Raw genomic sequence first — 14,431 nt, 5'->3', positions numbered from 1 at the left:
CATATGGAGCGGAAACATCTTTAAAGTCGCTATGCCAACCATAGTGTTAACCCGCGCCGCTGGTGGTTTGGGCGTCAAAGACATCAAGAACCAATGCACTGCCGTATATATGGACCGAATCCGCAAAATACTGCAGTCACCCCACCCGACAATTACGAAAATGTTATTCAACAGATTAGCCCCAACGAGCAAAAAGGCCCCAGTCGATGTTGGTCGCATCAGCGCTCAACTCGATCACGTCCGGACTTATTACCTGGAAATGAGCTATATTCAAGACACTTCACAGCTGCTTAACACCAGAAGGACCTATTACCACCTCACGAGACACCATAGGCAAAACCCAATTGAAGCGAAATATCCAGCGGTCAACTGGAGTAACGTCTGGAAAAACATTAACAATCCCATCCTCCACTCCAAAGTAGTGTCCACGTGGTATGACATTGTGAACGAGAAGGTCCCCACAGGTGAAAAGTTGCACAATATCAAAATGAAGCAGAGTCCGTACTGCGATCATTGCCATACTGTAGATACCTTGGCACACATTCTCATCTGCCGCGACCAATACCACATATGGAACTGGACTAGAAAAAAACTCGCAATAATTACTAGAACCACAGACTCTGCTATAACACTTAAAGATGTACTTCAACCAGACTGGCATTTCTTTCCTGCAACAAAGCACAATAGCTATGTTTGGATTATCGGCCAGTTTGCATATTTTGCAGTTACGAATACACATGCGAGTATAGACGAGTACATACAGTATATAATGGAAGAGCACCACAACCTTAAAACGAGTCGGAAATACAAAGCTTTGTTTCAAAATTTCTTACTTCACACTTTGCCATAATGAAGCGGTAATTTTTTTTTTTTTTTTTTTTTTTTTTTTTTTTTTTTTTTTTTTTGGTGCACAACACTACAGCGAGTTGATACTACTTGTGCTTCATTATAATTAAGTTGGCATTTATTTATTTTATTTTTATAGTACAGCAGGTGAAAGTGCCTCAGGAAAACTAATCTTGCCAGAAGCCGTAACATAAAACACACCAGAAGTGCTTGATTGATTTCGTGTTCTTCTGTTTCACGGGTATTGGACAGATTGTCACGGCAAGAAGATGTATTCAGTTCCTTTATATATTATTTTAAAAAAATAATGGAAAAATAAATAAAAAAGTAGGTTAAGTTAGGGTGAAAGTGGCGGTGGCAACAGAATTTTTTTTTTTTTTTTTAGGTTAGATAGGAGTTTGGGGGTGATATGGATGATAGGGGCCAACGCCTGAAGTGGAAGAGGTAAAAAAAAAAAAAAAAAAAAAAAAAAAAAAAAAAAAAAAAAAAAAAAAAAAAGCGGTCTAAGGCGCCAGATTTAAGCTCTGGTTCCCGTAAGGGAGCGTGGGTTCGAACCCCACATCTGACAACGCATTTTAAACATTCTGAAACTAACATACTCCCTTCATCTTATAGAACAAGTAAATTACGCAGAAACACGCCGCGGAGATTTTACTAGAGACGACAGTGACAGCAGTGCAGGCGTCGCACGTCCGATAGCCCGAGCGGCCGAAAACAAATAGCGGAACATATTTTTCTCGTGCCGAGTTTCAGCTCTTCTCACGGACGTTTCTGTGGTCGTTGTGTTGTGGCTCAGGGCTATTCCATTTTCCTTCCCTAAAAGGCAACGCGAGAGACTGTCAGGCAAATCGCAAGTGATCTGTACACGGACTAAGACGTCCGCACGTCTGGCAACATTCTCGCCAACTTGTATGCCGTGCCAACGACACGGGTTCATGTCCGATTACCGAAATTAGGCAGCGTTGGCCGTGGCTAGTGCTCGGCTGGATGACGAACTAGGAAGTCCGCGTGTCTTGGTTTCTTCAGTTTTGCCTTTTTCCTTAGTTTTTGGTGCTGCTGTGCGGTAATGGTACGGTCCAGCACGCTGACCCCCTCTTGCTCTCGGTACGCAAAGGCGCGAACATGCGGCCACAGTCAAATGAACGGGTCCGTTGTGTGTTTGTCGATGTGGCCTCTCCCAGTCGTTTCTAGCGCATGTCCTCTACATATACGCCCATTTGCAAGCGTCAGCCGAGCAAAGTCGAGACAAGTCGACACATGGGGACACACGATGCTGTGAATCGTAATCCGCACTAGCCTACGAGGGGAGAAGGGAAACCATTCGTACCGTTGAAAACACTCTCCTGAGTAAAGGAGACAACTTCCGTGCGATGTCCGCGCTTCGAACCCGGAGCAGCTACTTGGGAAGCAACCATGCTGACCGACACACCACCACCGCCTTCTGCTACGCGCTGCTTGCGCCGTGATGTGTCGCCTTCCCTCCTGGCGCCAGAGGCCGAAGGCGATAGCGCTGCAGGCGCTCAACGCCGAGTGCGACGCGAGCACCACTGAACCCGATTTCCTGGTGCTGCTAGGGCGACATACTGTAACTAGGCGCAGAACTGACTTTCTCTGATAAATTGGCCCTTTAATGCACATCAGGGCGAACACGAAATTTCTAATATGAAGTACTCACTGACGATCCAAAGACGTTTCAGTATGTATGCGTCGGTACCACCGGGGCAGAGCCTAAGTATTGTAAAGTGAAGGCCCACAGTTAGAGCCTCACATGAAGTATTTCATTGGCTTCCCACGAGTGCGTAAACCAAAGCGTGGCTGTTGCTAGGAAACGGTCTTATTCGCCGTTCGTTAATATCTAGTTTTCTTTGCATCAATGTGACAATGTTCCTATTACTAAATACAGTTTTGCTAGTTACAGTTCAAACTGGAAGCGACGGAAGAAAGCGGTCCAACTCGCCACATTGGTTCCCGAAAGCGAGGGTGCGTTTAGTACGCCACATCTGACATTGCGTCTTACATATTATTAAACTGACATAATTCCATTCTACCGAAAAAGGAAAGAGATTTCGGAGTGAGGTTCCTGAGATCTTGCTAGAGATGGAAGTCACTGGAGCGCTTGTCTCGCTCGTCAGATTGGCCGAGCGGTCTAAGGCGCCAGATTTAAGCTCTGGTTCCCGTAAGGGAGCGTGGGTTCGAACCCCACATCTGACAATGCATTTTAAACATTCTGAAACTAACATACTCCCTTCATCTTATAGAACAAGTAAATTACGCAGAAACACGCCGCGGAGATTTTACTAGAGACGACAGTGACAGCAGTGCAGGCGTCGCACGTCCGATAGCCCGAGCGGCCGAAAACAAATAGCGGAACATATTTTTCTCGTGCCGAGTTTCAGCTCTTCTCACGGACGTTTCTGTGGTCGTTGTGTTGTGGCTCAGGGCTATTCCATTTTCCTTCCCTAAAAGGCAACGCGAGAGACTGTCAGGCAAATCGCAAGTGATCTGTACACGGACTAAGACGTCCGCACGTCTGGCAACATTCTCGCCAACTTGTATGCCGTGCCAACGACACGGGTTCATGTCCGATTACCGAAATTAGGCAGCGTTGGCCGTGGCTAGTGCTCGGCTGGATGACGAACTAGGAAGTCCGCGTGTCTTGGTTTCTTCAGTTTTGCCTTTTTCCTTAGTTTTTGGTGCTGCTGTGCGGTAATGGTACGGTCCAGCACGCTGACCCCCTCTTGCTCTCGGTACGCAAAGGCGCGAACATGCGGCCACAGTCAAATGAACGGGTCCGTTGTGTGTTTGTCGATGTGGCCTCTCCCAGTCGTTTCTAGCGCATGTCCTCTACATATACGCCCATTTGCAAGCGTCAGCCGAGCAAAGTCGAGACAAGTCGACACATGGGGACACACGATGCTGTGAATCGTAATCCGCACTAGCCTACGAGGGGAGAAGGGAAACCATTCGTACCGTTGAAAACACTCTCCTGAGTAAAGGAGACAACTTCCGTGCGATGTCCGCGCTTCGAACCCGGAGCAGCTACTTGGGAAGCAACCATGCTGACCGACACACCACCACCGCCTTCTGCTACGCGCTGCTTGCGCCGTGATGTGTCGCCTTCCCTCCTGGCGCCAGAGGCCGAAGGCGATAGCGCTGCAGGCGCTCAACGCCGAGTGCGACGCGAGCACCACTGAACCCGATTTCCTGGTGCTGCTAGGGCGACATACTGTAACTAGGCGCAGAACTGACTTTCTCTGATAAATTGGCCCTTTAATGCACATCAGGGCGAACACGAAATTTCTAATATGAAGTACTCACTGACGATCCAAAGACGTTTCAGTATGTATGCGTCGGTACCACCGGGGCAGAGCCTAAGTATTGTAAAGTGAAGGCCCACAGTTAGAGCCTCACATGAAGTATTTCATTGGCTTCCCACGAGTGCGTAAACCAAAGCGTGGCTGTTGCTAGGAAACGGTCTTATTCGCCGTTCGTTAATATCTAGTTTTCTTTGCATCAATGTGACAATGTTCCTATTACTAAATACAGTTTTGCTAGTTACAGTTCAAACTGGAAGCGACGGAAGAAAGCGGTCCAACTCGCCACATTGGTTCCCGAAAGCGAGGGTGCGTTTAGTACGCCACATCTGACATTGCGTCTTACATATTATTAAACTGACATAATTCCATTCTACCGAAAAAGGAAAGAGATTTCGGAGTGAGGTTCCTGAGATCTTGCTAGAGATGGAAGTCACTGGAGCGCTTGTCTCGCTCGTCAGATTGGCCGAGCGGTCTAAGGCGCCAGATTTAAGCTCTGGTTCCCCTAAGGGAGCGTGGGTTCGAACCCCACATCTGACAATGCATTTTAAACATTCTGAAACTAACATACTCCCTTCATCTTATAGAACAAGTAAATTACGCAGAAACACGCCGCGGAGATTTTACTAGAGACGACAGTGACAGCAGTGCAGGCGTCGCACGTCCGATAGCCCGAGCGGCCGAAAACAAATAGCGGAACATATTTTTCTCGTGCCGAGTTTCAGCTCTTCTCACGGACGTTTCTGTGGTCGTTGTGTTGTGGCTCAGGGCTATTCCATTTTCCTTCCCTAAAAGGCAACGCGAGAGACTGTCAGGCAAATCGCAAGTGATCTGTACACGGACTAAGACGTCCGCACGTCTGGCAACATTCTCGCCAACTTGTATGCCGTGCCAACGACACGGGTTCATGTCCGATTACCGAAATTAGGCAGCGTTGGCCGTGGCTAGTGCTCGGCTGGATGACGAACTAGGAAGTCCGCGTGTCTTGGTTTCTTCAGTTTTGCCTTTTTCCTTAGTTTTTGGTGCTGCTGTGCGGTAATGGTACGGTCCAGCACGCTGACCCCCTCTTGCTCTCGGTACGCAAAGGCGCGAACATGCGGCCACAGTCAAATGAACGGGTCCGTTGTGTGTTTGTCGATGTGGCCTCTCCCAGTCGTTTCTAGCGCATGTCCTCTACATATACGCCCATTTGCAAGCGTCAGCTTTCGCGTCAGCCGAGCAAAGTCGAGACAAGTCGACACATGGGGACACACGATGCTGTGAATCGTAATCCGCACTAGCCTACGAGGGGAGAAGGGAAACCATTCGTACCGTTGAAAACACTCTCCTGAGTAAAGGAGACAACTTCCGTGCGATGTCCGCGCTTCGAACCCGGAGCAGCTACTTGGGAAGCAACCATGCTGACCGACACACCACCACCGCCTTCTGCTACGCGCTGCTTGCGCCGTGATGTGTCGCCTTCCCTCCTGGCGCCAGAGGCCGAAGGCGATAGCGCTGCAGGCGCTCAACGCCGAGTGCGACGCGAGCACCACTGAACCCGATTTCCTGGTGCTGCTAGGGCGACATACTGTAACTAGGCGCAGAACTGACTTTCTCTGATAAATTGGCCCTTTAATGCACATCAGGGCGAACACGAAATTTCTAATATGAAGTACTCACTGACGATCCAAAGACGTTTCAGTATGTATGCGTCGGTACCACCGGGGCAGAGCCTAAGTATTGTAAAGTGAAGGCCCACAGTTAGAGCCTCACATGAAGTATTTCATTGGCTTCCCACGAGTGCGTAAACCAAAGCGTGGCTGTTGCTAGGAAACGGTCTTATTCGCCGTTCGTTAATATCTAGTTTTCTTTGCATCAATGTGACAATGTTCCTATTACTAAATACAGTTTTGCTAGTTACAGTTCAAACTGGAAGCGACGGAAGAAAGCGGTCCAACTCGCCACATTGGTTCCCGAAAGCGAGGGTGCGTTTAGTACGCCACATCTGACATTGCGTCTTACATATTATTAAACTGACATAATTCCATTCTACCGAAAAAGGAAAGAGATTTCGGAGTGAGGTTCCTGAGATCATGCTAGAGATGGAAGTCACTGGAGCGCTTGTCTCGCTCGTCAGATTGGCCGAGCGGTCTAAGGCGCCAGATTTAAGCTCTGGTTCCCGTAAGGGAGCGTGGGTTCGAACCCCACATCTGACAATGCATTTTAAACATTCTGAAACTAACATACTCCCTTCATCTTATAGAACAAGTAAATTACGCAGAAACACGCCGCGGAGATTTTACTAGAGACGACAGTGACAGCAGTGCAGGCGTCGCACGTCCGATAGCCCGAGCGGCCGAAAACAAATAGCGGAACATATTTTTCTCGTGCCGAGTTTCAGCTCTTCTCACGGACGTTTCTGTGGTCGTTGTGTTGTGGCTCAGGGCTATTCCATTTTCCTTCCCTAAAAGGCAACGCGAAAGACTGTCAGGCAAATCGCAAGTGATCTGTACACGGACTAAGACGTCCGCACGTCTGGCAACATTCTCGCCAACTTGTATGCCGTGCCAACGACACGGGTTCATGTCCGATTACCGAAATTAGGCAGCGTTGGCCGTGGCTAGTGCTCGGCTGGATGACGAACTAGGAAGTCCGCGTGTCTTGGTTTCTTCAGTTTTGCCTTTTTCCTTAGTTTTTGGTGCTGCTGTGCGGTAATGGTACGGTCCAGCACGCTGACCCCCTCTTGCTCTCGGTACGCAAAGGCGCGAACATGCGGCCACAGTCAAATGAACGGGTCCGTTGTGTGTTTGTCGATGTGGCCTCTCCCAGTCGTTTCTAGCGCATGTCCTCTACATATACGCCCATTTGCAAGCGTCAGCTTTCGCGTCAGCCGAGCAAAGTCGACACATGGGGACACACGATGCTGTGAATCGTAATCCGCACTAGCCTACGAGGGGAGAAGGGAAACCATTCGTACCGTTGAAAACACTCTCCTGAGTAAAGGAGACAACTTCCGTGCGATGTCCGCGCTTCGAACCCGGAGCAGCTACTTGGGAAGCAACCATGCTGACCGACACACCACCACCGCCTTCTGCTACGCGCTGCTTGCGCCGTGATGTGTCGCCTTCCCTCCTGGCGCCAGAGGCCGAAGGCGATAGCGCTGCAGGCGCTCAACGCCGAGTGCGACGCGAGCACCACTGAACCCGATTTCCTGGTGCTGCTAGGGCGACATACTGTAACTAGGCGCAGAACTGACTTTCTCTGATAAATTGGCCCTTTAATGCACATCAGGGCGAACACGAAATTTCTAATATGAAGTACTCACTGACGATCCAAAGACGTTTCAGTATGTATGCGTCGGTACCACCGGGGCAGAGCCTAAGTATTGTAAAGTGAAGGCCCACAGTTAGAGCCTCACATGAAGTATTTCATTGGCTTCCCACGAGTGCGTAAACCAAAGCGTGGCTGTTGCTAGGAAACGGTCTTATTCGCCGTTCGTTAATATCTAGTTTTCTTTGCATCAATGTGACAATGTTCCTATTACTAAATACAGTTTTGCTAGTTACAGTTCAAACTGGAAGCGACGGAAGAAAGCGGTCCAACTCGCCACATTGGTTCCCGAAAGCGAGGGTGCGTTTAGTACGCCACATCTGACATTGCGTCTTACATATTATTAAACTGACATAATTCCATTCTACCGAAAAAGGAAAGAGATTTCGGAGTGAGGTTCCTGAGATCATGCTAGAGATGGAAGTCACTGGAGCGCTTGTCTCGCTCGTCAGATTGGCCGAGCGGTCTAAGGCGCCAGATTTAAGCTCTGGTTCCCGTAAGGGAGCGTGGGTTCGAACCCCACATCTGACAATGCATTTTAAACATTCTGAAACTAACATACTCCCTTCATCTTATAGAACAAGTAAATTACGCAGAAACACGCCGCGGAGATTTTACTAGAGACGACAGTGACAGCAGTGCAGGCGTCGCACGTCCGATAGCCCGAGCGGCCGAAAACAAATAGCGGAACATATTTTTCTCGTGCCGAGTTTCAGCTCTTCTCACGGACGTTTCTGTGGTCGTTGTGTTGTGGCTCAGGGCTATTCCATTTTCCTTCCCTAAAAGGCAACGCGAAAGACTGTCAGGCAAATCGCAAGTGATCTGTACACGGACTAAGACGTCCGCACGTCTGGCAACATTCTCGCCAACTTGTATGCCGTGCCAACGACACGGGTTCATGTCCGATTACCGAAATTAGGCAGCGTTGGCCGTGGCTAGTGCTCGGCTGGATGACGAACTAGGAAGTCCGCGTGTCTTGGTTTCTTCAGTTTTGCCTTTTTCCTTAGTTTTTGGTGCTGCTGTGCGGTAATGGTACGGTCCAGCACGCTGACCCCCTCTTGCTCTCGGTACGCAAAGGCGCGAACATGCGGCCACAGTCAAATGAACGGGTCCGTTGTGTGTTTGTCGATGTGGCCTCTCCCAGTCGTTTCTAGCGCATGTCCTCTACATATACGCCCATTTGCAAGCGTCAGCTTTCGCGTCAGCCGAGCAAAGTCGACACATGGGGACACACGATGCTGTGAATCGTAATCCGCACTAGCCTACGAGGGGAGAAGGGAAACCATTCGTACCGTTGAAAACACTCTCCTGAGTAAAGGAGACAACTTCCGTGCGATGTCCGCGCTTCGAACCCGGAGCAGCTACTTGGGAAGCAACCATGCTGACCGACACACCACCACCGCCTTCTGCTACGCGCTGCTTGCGCCGTGATGTGTCGCCTTCCCTCCTGGCGCCAGAGGCCGAAGGCGATAGCGCTGCAGGCGCTCAACGCCGAGTGCGACGCGAGCACCACTGAACCCGATTTCCTGGTGCTGCTAGGGCGACATACTGTAACTAGGCGCAGAACTGACTTTCTCTGATAAATTGGCCCTTTAATGCACATCAGGGCGAACACGAAATTTCTAATATGAAGTACTCACTGACGATCCAAAGACGTTTCAGTATGTATGCGTCGGTACCACCGGGGCAGAGCCTAAGTATTGTAAAGTGAAGGCCCACAGTTAGAGCCTCACATGAAGTATTTCATTGGCTTCCCACGAGTGCGTAAACCAAAGCGTGGCTGTTGCTAGGAAACGGTCTTATTCGCCGTTCGTTAATATCTAGTTTTCTTTGCATCAATGTGACAATGTTCCTATTACTAAATACAGTTTTGCTAGTTACAGTTCAAACTGGAAGCGACGGAAGAAAGCGGTCCAACTCGCCACATTGGTTCCCGAAAGCGAGGGTGCGTTTAGTACGCCACATCTGACATTGCGTCTTACATATTATTAAACTGACATAATTCCATTCTACCGAAAAAGGAAAGAGATTTCGGAGTGAGGTTCCTGAGATCTTGCTAGAGATGGAAGTCACTGGAGCGCTTGTCTCGCTCGTCAGATTGGCCGAGCGGTCTAAGGCGCCAGATTTAAGCTCTGGTTCCCGTAAGGGAGCGTGGGTTCGAACCCCACATCTGACAATGCATTTTAAACATTCTGAAACTAACATACTCCCTTCATCTTATAGAACAAGTAAATTACGCAGAAACACGCCGCGGAGATTTTACTAGAGACGACAGTGACAGCAGTGCAGGCGTCGCACGTCCGATAGCCCGAGCGGCCGAAAACAAATAGCGGAACATATTTTTCTCGTGCCGAGTTTCAGCTCTTCTCACGGACGTTTCTGTGGTCGTTGTGTTGTGGCTCAGGGCTATTCCATTTTCCTTCCCTAAAAGGCAACGCGAAAGACTGTCAGGCAAATCGCAAGTGATCTGTACACGGACTAAGACGTCCGCACGTCTGGCAACATTCTCGCCAACTTGTATGCCGTGCCAACGACACGGGTTCATGTCCGATTACCGAAATTAGGCAGCGTTGGCCGTGGCTAGTGCTCGGCTGGATGACGAACTAGGAAGTCCGCGTGTCTTGGTTTCTTCAGTTTTGCCTTTTTCCTTAGTTTTTGGTGCTGCTGTGCGGTAATGGTACGGTCCAGCACGCTGACCCCCTCTTGCTCTCGGTACGCAAAGGCGCGAACATGCGGCCACAGTCAAATGAACGGGTCCGTTGTGTGTTTGTCGATGTGGCCTCTCCCAGTCGTTTCTAGCGCATGTCCTCTACATATACGCCCATTTGCAAGCGTCAGCTTTCGCGTCAGCCGAGCAAAGTCGACACATGGGGACACACGATGCTGTGAATCGTAATCCGCACTAGCCTACGAGGGGAGAAGGGAAACCATTCGTACCGTTGAAAACACTCTCCTGAGTAAAGGAGACAACTTCCGTGCGATGTCCGCGCTTCGAACCCGGAGCAGCTACTTGGGAAGCAACCATGCTGACCGACACACCACCACCGCCTTCTGCTACGCGCTGCTTGCGCCGTGATGTGTCGCCTTCCCTCCTGGCGCCAGAGGCCGAAGGCGATAGCGCTGCAGGCGCTCAACGCCGAGTGCGACGCGAGCACCACTGAACCCGATTTCCTGGTGCTGCTAGGGCGACATACTGTAACTAGGCGCAGAACTGACTTTCTCTGATAAATTGGCCCTTTAATGCACATCAGGGCGAACACGAAATTTCTAATATGAAGTACTCACTGACGATCCAAAGACGTTTCAGTATGTATGCGTCGGTACCACCGGGGCAGAGCCTAAGTATTGTAAAGTGAAGGCCCACAGTTAGAGCCTCACATGAAGTATTTCATTGGCTTCCCACGAGTGCGTAAACCAAAGCGTGGCTGTTGCTAGGAAACGGTCTTATTCGCCGTTCGTTAATATCTAGTTTTCTTTGCATCAATGTGACAATGTTCCTATTACTAAATACAGTTTTGCTAGTTACAGTTCAAACTGGAAGCGACGGAAGAAAGCGGTCCAACTCGCCACATTGGTTCCCGAAAGCGAGGGTGCGTTTAGTACGCCACATCTGACATTGCGTCTTACATATTATTAAACTGACATAATTCCATTCTACCGAAAAAGGAAAGAGATTTCGGAGTGAGGTTCCTGAGATCTTGCTAGAGATGGAAGTCACTGGAGCGCTTGTCTCGCTCGTCAGATTGGCCGAGCGGTCTAAGGCGCCAGATTTAAGCTCTGGTTCCCGTAAGGGAGCGTGGGTTCGAACCCCACATCTGACAATGCATTTTAAACATTCTGAAACTAACATACTCCCTTCATCTTATAGAACAAGTAAATTACGCAGAAACACGCCGCGGAGATTTTACTAGAGACGACAGTGACAGCAGTGCAGGCGTCGCACGTCCGATAGCCCGAGCGGCCGAAAACAAATAGCGGAACATATTTTTCTCGTGCCGAGTTTCAGCTCTTCTCACGGACGTTTCTGTGGTCGTTGTGTTGTGGCTCAGGGCTATTCCATTTTCCTTCCCTAAAAGGCAACGCGAGAGACTGTCAGGCAAATCGCAAGTGATCTGTACACGGACTAAGACGTCCGCACGTCTGGCAACATTCTCGCCAACTTGTATGCCGTGCCAACGACACGGGTTCATGTCCGATTACCGAAATTAGGCAGCGTTGGCCGTGGCTAGTGCTCGGCTGGATGACGAACTAGGAAGTCCGCGTGTCTTGGTTTCTTCAGTTTTGCCTTTTTCCTTAGTTTTTGGTGCTGCTGTGCGGTAATGGTACGGTCCAGCACGCTGACCCCCTCTTGCTCTCGGTACGCAAAGGCGCGAACATGCGGCCACAGTCAAATGAACGGGTCCGTTGTGTGTTTGTCGATGTGGCCTCTCCCAGTCGTTTCTAGCGCATGTCCTCTACATATACGCCCATTTGCAAGCGTCAGCTTTCGCGTCAGCCGAGCAAAGTCGACACATGGGGACACACGATGCTGTGAATCGTAATCCGCACTAGCCTACGAGGGGAGAAGGGAAACCATTCGTACCGTTGAAAACACTCTCCTGAGTAAAGGAGACAACTTCCGTGCGATGTCCGCGCTTCGAACCCGGAGCAGCTACTTGGGAAGCAACCATGCTGACCGACACACCACCACCGCCTTCTGCTACGCGCTGCTTGCGCCGTGATGTGTCGCCTTCCCTCCTGGCGCCAGAGGCCGAAGGCGATAGCGCTGCAGGCGCTCAACGCCGAGTGCGACGCGAGCACCACTGAACCCGATTTCCTGGTGCTGCTAGGGCGACATACTGTAACTAGGCGCAGAACTGACTTTCTCTGATAAATTGGCCCTTTAATGCACATCAGGGCGAACACGAAATTTCTAATATGAAGTACTCACTGACGATCCAAAGACGTTTCAGTATGTATGCGTCGGTACCACCGGGGCAGAGCCTAAGTATTGTAAAGTGAAGGCCCACAGTTAGAGCCTCACATGAAGTATTTCATTGGCTTCCCACGAGTGCGTAAACCAAAGCGTGGCTGTTGCTAGGAAACGGTCTTATTCGCCGTTCGTTAATATCTAGTTTTCTTTGCATTAATGTGACAATGTTCCTATTACTAAATACAGTTTTGCTAGTTACAGTTCAAACTGGAAGCGACGGAAGAAAGCGGTCCAACTCGCCACATTGGTTCCCGAAAGCGAGGGTGCGTTTAGTACGCCACATCTGACATTGCGTCTTACATATTATTAAACTGACATAATTCCATTCTACCGAAAAAGGAAAGAGATTTCGGAGTGAGGTTCCTGAGATCTTGCTAGAGATGGAAGTCACTGGAGCGCTTGTCTCGCTCGTCAGATTGGCCGAGCGGTCTAAGGCGCCAGATTTAAGCTCTGGTTCCCGTAAGGGAGCGTGGGTTCGAACCCCACATCTGACAATGCATTTTAAACATTCTGAAACTAACATACTCCCTTCATCTTATAGAACAAGTAAATTACGCAGAAACACGCCGCGGAGATTTTACTAGAGACGACAGTGACAGCAGTGCAGGCGTCGCACGTCCGATAGCCCGAGCGGCCGAAAACAAATAGCGGAACATATTTTTCTCGTGCCGAGTTTCAGCTCTTCTCACGGACGTTTCTGTGGTCGTTGTGTTGTGGCTCAGGGCTATTCCATTTTCCTTCCCTAAAAGGCAACGCGAGAGACTGTCAGGCAAATCGCAAGTGATCTGTACACGGACTAAGACGTCCGCACGTCTGGCAACATTCTCGCCAACTTGTATGCCGTGCCAACGACACGGGTTCATGTCCGATTACCGAAATTAGGCAGCGTTGGCCGTGGCTAGGGCTCGGCTGGATGACGAACTAGGAAGTCCGCGTGTCTTGGTTTCTTCAGTTTTGCCTTTTTCCTTAGTTTTTGGTGCTGCTGTGCGGTAATGGTACGGTCCAGCACGCTGACCCCCTCTTGCTCTCGGTACGCAAAGGCGCGAACATGCGGCCACAGTCAAATGAACGGGTCCGTTGTGTGTTTGTCGATGTGGCCTCTCCCAGTCGTTTCTAGCGCATGTCCTCTACATATACGCCCATTTGCAAGCGTCAGCTTTCGCGTCAGCCGAGCAAAGTCGAGACAAGTCGACACATGGGGACACACGATGCTGTGAATCGTAATCCGCACTAGCCTACGAGGGGAGAAGGGAAACCATTCGTACCGTTGAAAACACTCTCCTGAGTAAAGGAGACAACTTCCGTGCGATGTCCGCGCTTCGAACCCGGAGCAGCTACTTGGGAAGCAACCATGCTGACCGACACACCACCACCGCCTTCTGCTACGCGCTGCTTGCGCCGTGATGTGTCGCCTTCCCTCCTGGCGCCAGAGGCCGAAGGCGATAGCGCTGCAGGCGCTCAACGCCGAGTGCGACGCGAGCACCACTGAACCCGATTTCCTGGTGCTGCTAGGGCGACATACTGTAACTAGGCGCAGAACTGACTTTCTCTGATAAATTGGCCCTTTAATGCACATCAGGGCGAACACGAAATTTCTAATATGAAGTACTCACTGACGATCCAAAGACGTTTCAGTATGTATGCGTCGGTACCACCGGGGCAGAGCCTAAGTATTGTAAAGTGAAGGCCCACAGTTAGAGCCTCACATGAAGTATTTCATTGGCTTCCCACGAGTGCGTAAACCAAAGCGTGGCTGTTGCTAGGAAACGGTCTTATTCGCCGTTCGTTAATATCTAGTTTTCTTTGCATCAATGTGACAATGTTCCTATTACTAAATACAGTTTTGCTAGTTACAGTTCAAACTGGAAGCGACGGAAGAAAGCGGTCCAACTCGCCACATTGGTTCCCGAAAGCGAGGGTGCGTTTAGTACGCCACATCTGACATTGCGTCTTACATATTATTAAACTGACATAATTCCATTCTACCGAA

The 14,431-nt window shown here is 49.8% G+C and overlaps 7 non-coding genes across 7 annotated transcripts; all 7 read left to right on the top strand.

The window, feature by feature from the left end:
- Positions 1–2,973: 2,973 nt before the first annotated feature.
- On the top strand, positions 2,974–3,057 carry Trnal-uaa. Its single transcript has one exon. It is a non-coding gene; the product is annotated as a tRNA-Leu (tRNA).
- A 1,559-nt stretch (positions 3,058–4,616) lies between these two features.
- Positions 4,617–4,700, top strand: Trnal-uaa. Its single transcript has one exon. It is a non-coding gene; the product is annotated as a tRNA-Leu (tRNA).
- Positions 4,701–6,271: 1,571 nt separating this feature from the next.
- On the top strand, positions 6,272–6,355 carry Trnal-uaa. Its single transcript has one exon. It is a non-coding gene; the product is annotated as a tRNA-Leu (tRNA).
- A 1,561-nt stretch (positions 6,356–7,916) lies between these two features.
- Positions 7,917–8,000, top strand: Trnal-uaa. Its single transcript has one exon. It is a non-coding gene; the product is annotated as a tRNA-Leu (tRNA).
- A 1,561-nt stretch (positions 8,001–9,561) lies between these two features.
- On the top strand, positions 9,562–9,645 carry Trnal-uaa. The gene has a single exon. It is a non-coding gene; the product is annotated as a tRNA-Leu (tRNA).
- A 1,561-nt stretch (positions 9,646–11,206) lies between these two features.
- On the top strand, positions 11,207–11,290 carry Trnal-uaa. Its single transcript has one exon. It is a non-coding gene; the product is annotated as a tRNA-Leu (tRNA).
- Positions 11,291–12,851: 1,561 nt separating this feature from the next.
- Trnal-uaa lies at positions 12,852–12,935 on the top strand. The gene has a single exon. It is a non-coding gene; the product is annotated as a tRNA-Leu (tRNA).
- The last annotated feature ends 1,496 nt before the right edge of the window (positions 12,936–14,431 follow it).

This window comes from Schistocerca americana, chromosome 7 (genome assembly GCF_021461395.2).
Source record: "Schistocerca americana isolate TAMUIC-IGC-003095 chromosome 7, iqSchAmer2.1, whole genome shotgun sequence".
In the NCBI taxonomy this organism is placed as follows: domain Eukaryota; kingdom Metazoa; phylum Arthropoda; class Insecta; order Orthoptera; family Acrididae; genus Schistocerca; species Schistocerca americana.
The sequence above is the reverse complement of the archived record's forward strand: the minus strand, read 5'-3'. Positions and strand labels throughout refer to the sequence as shown.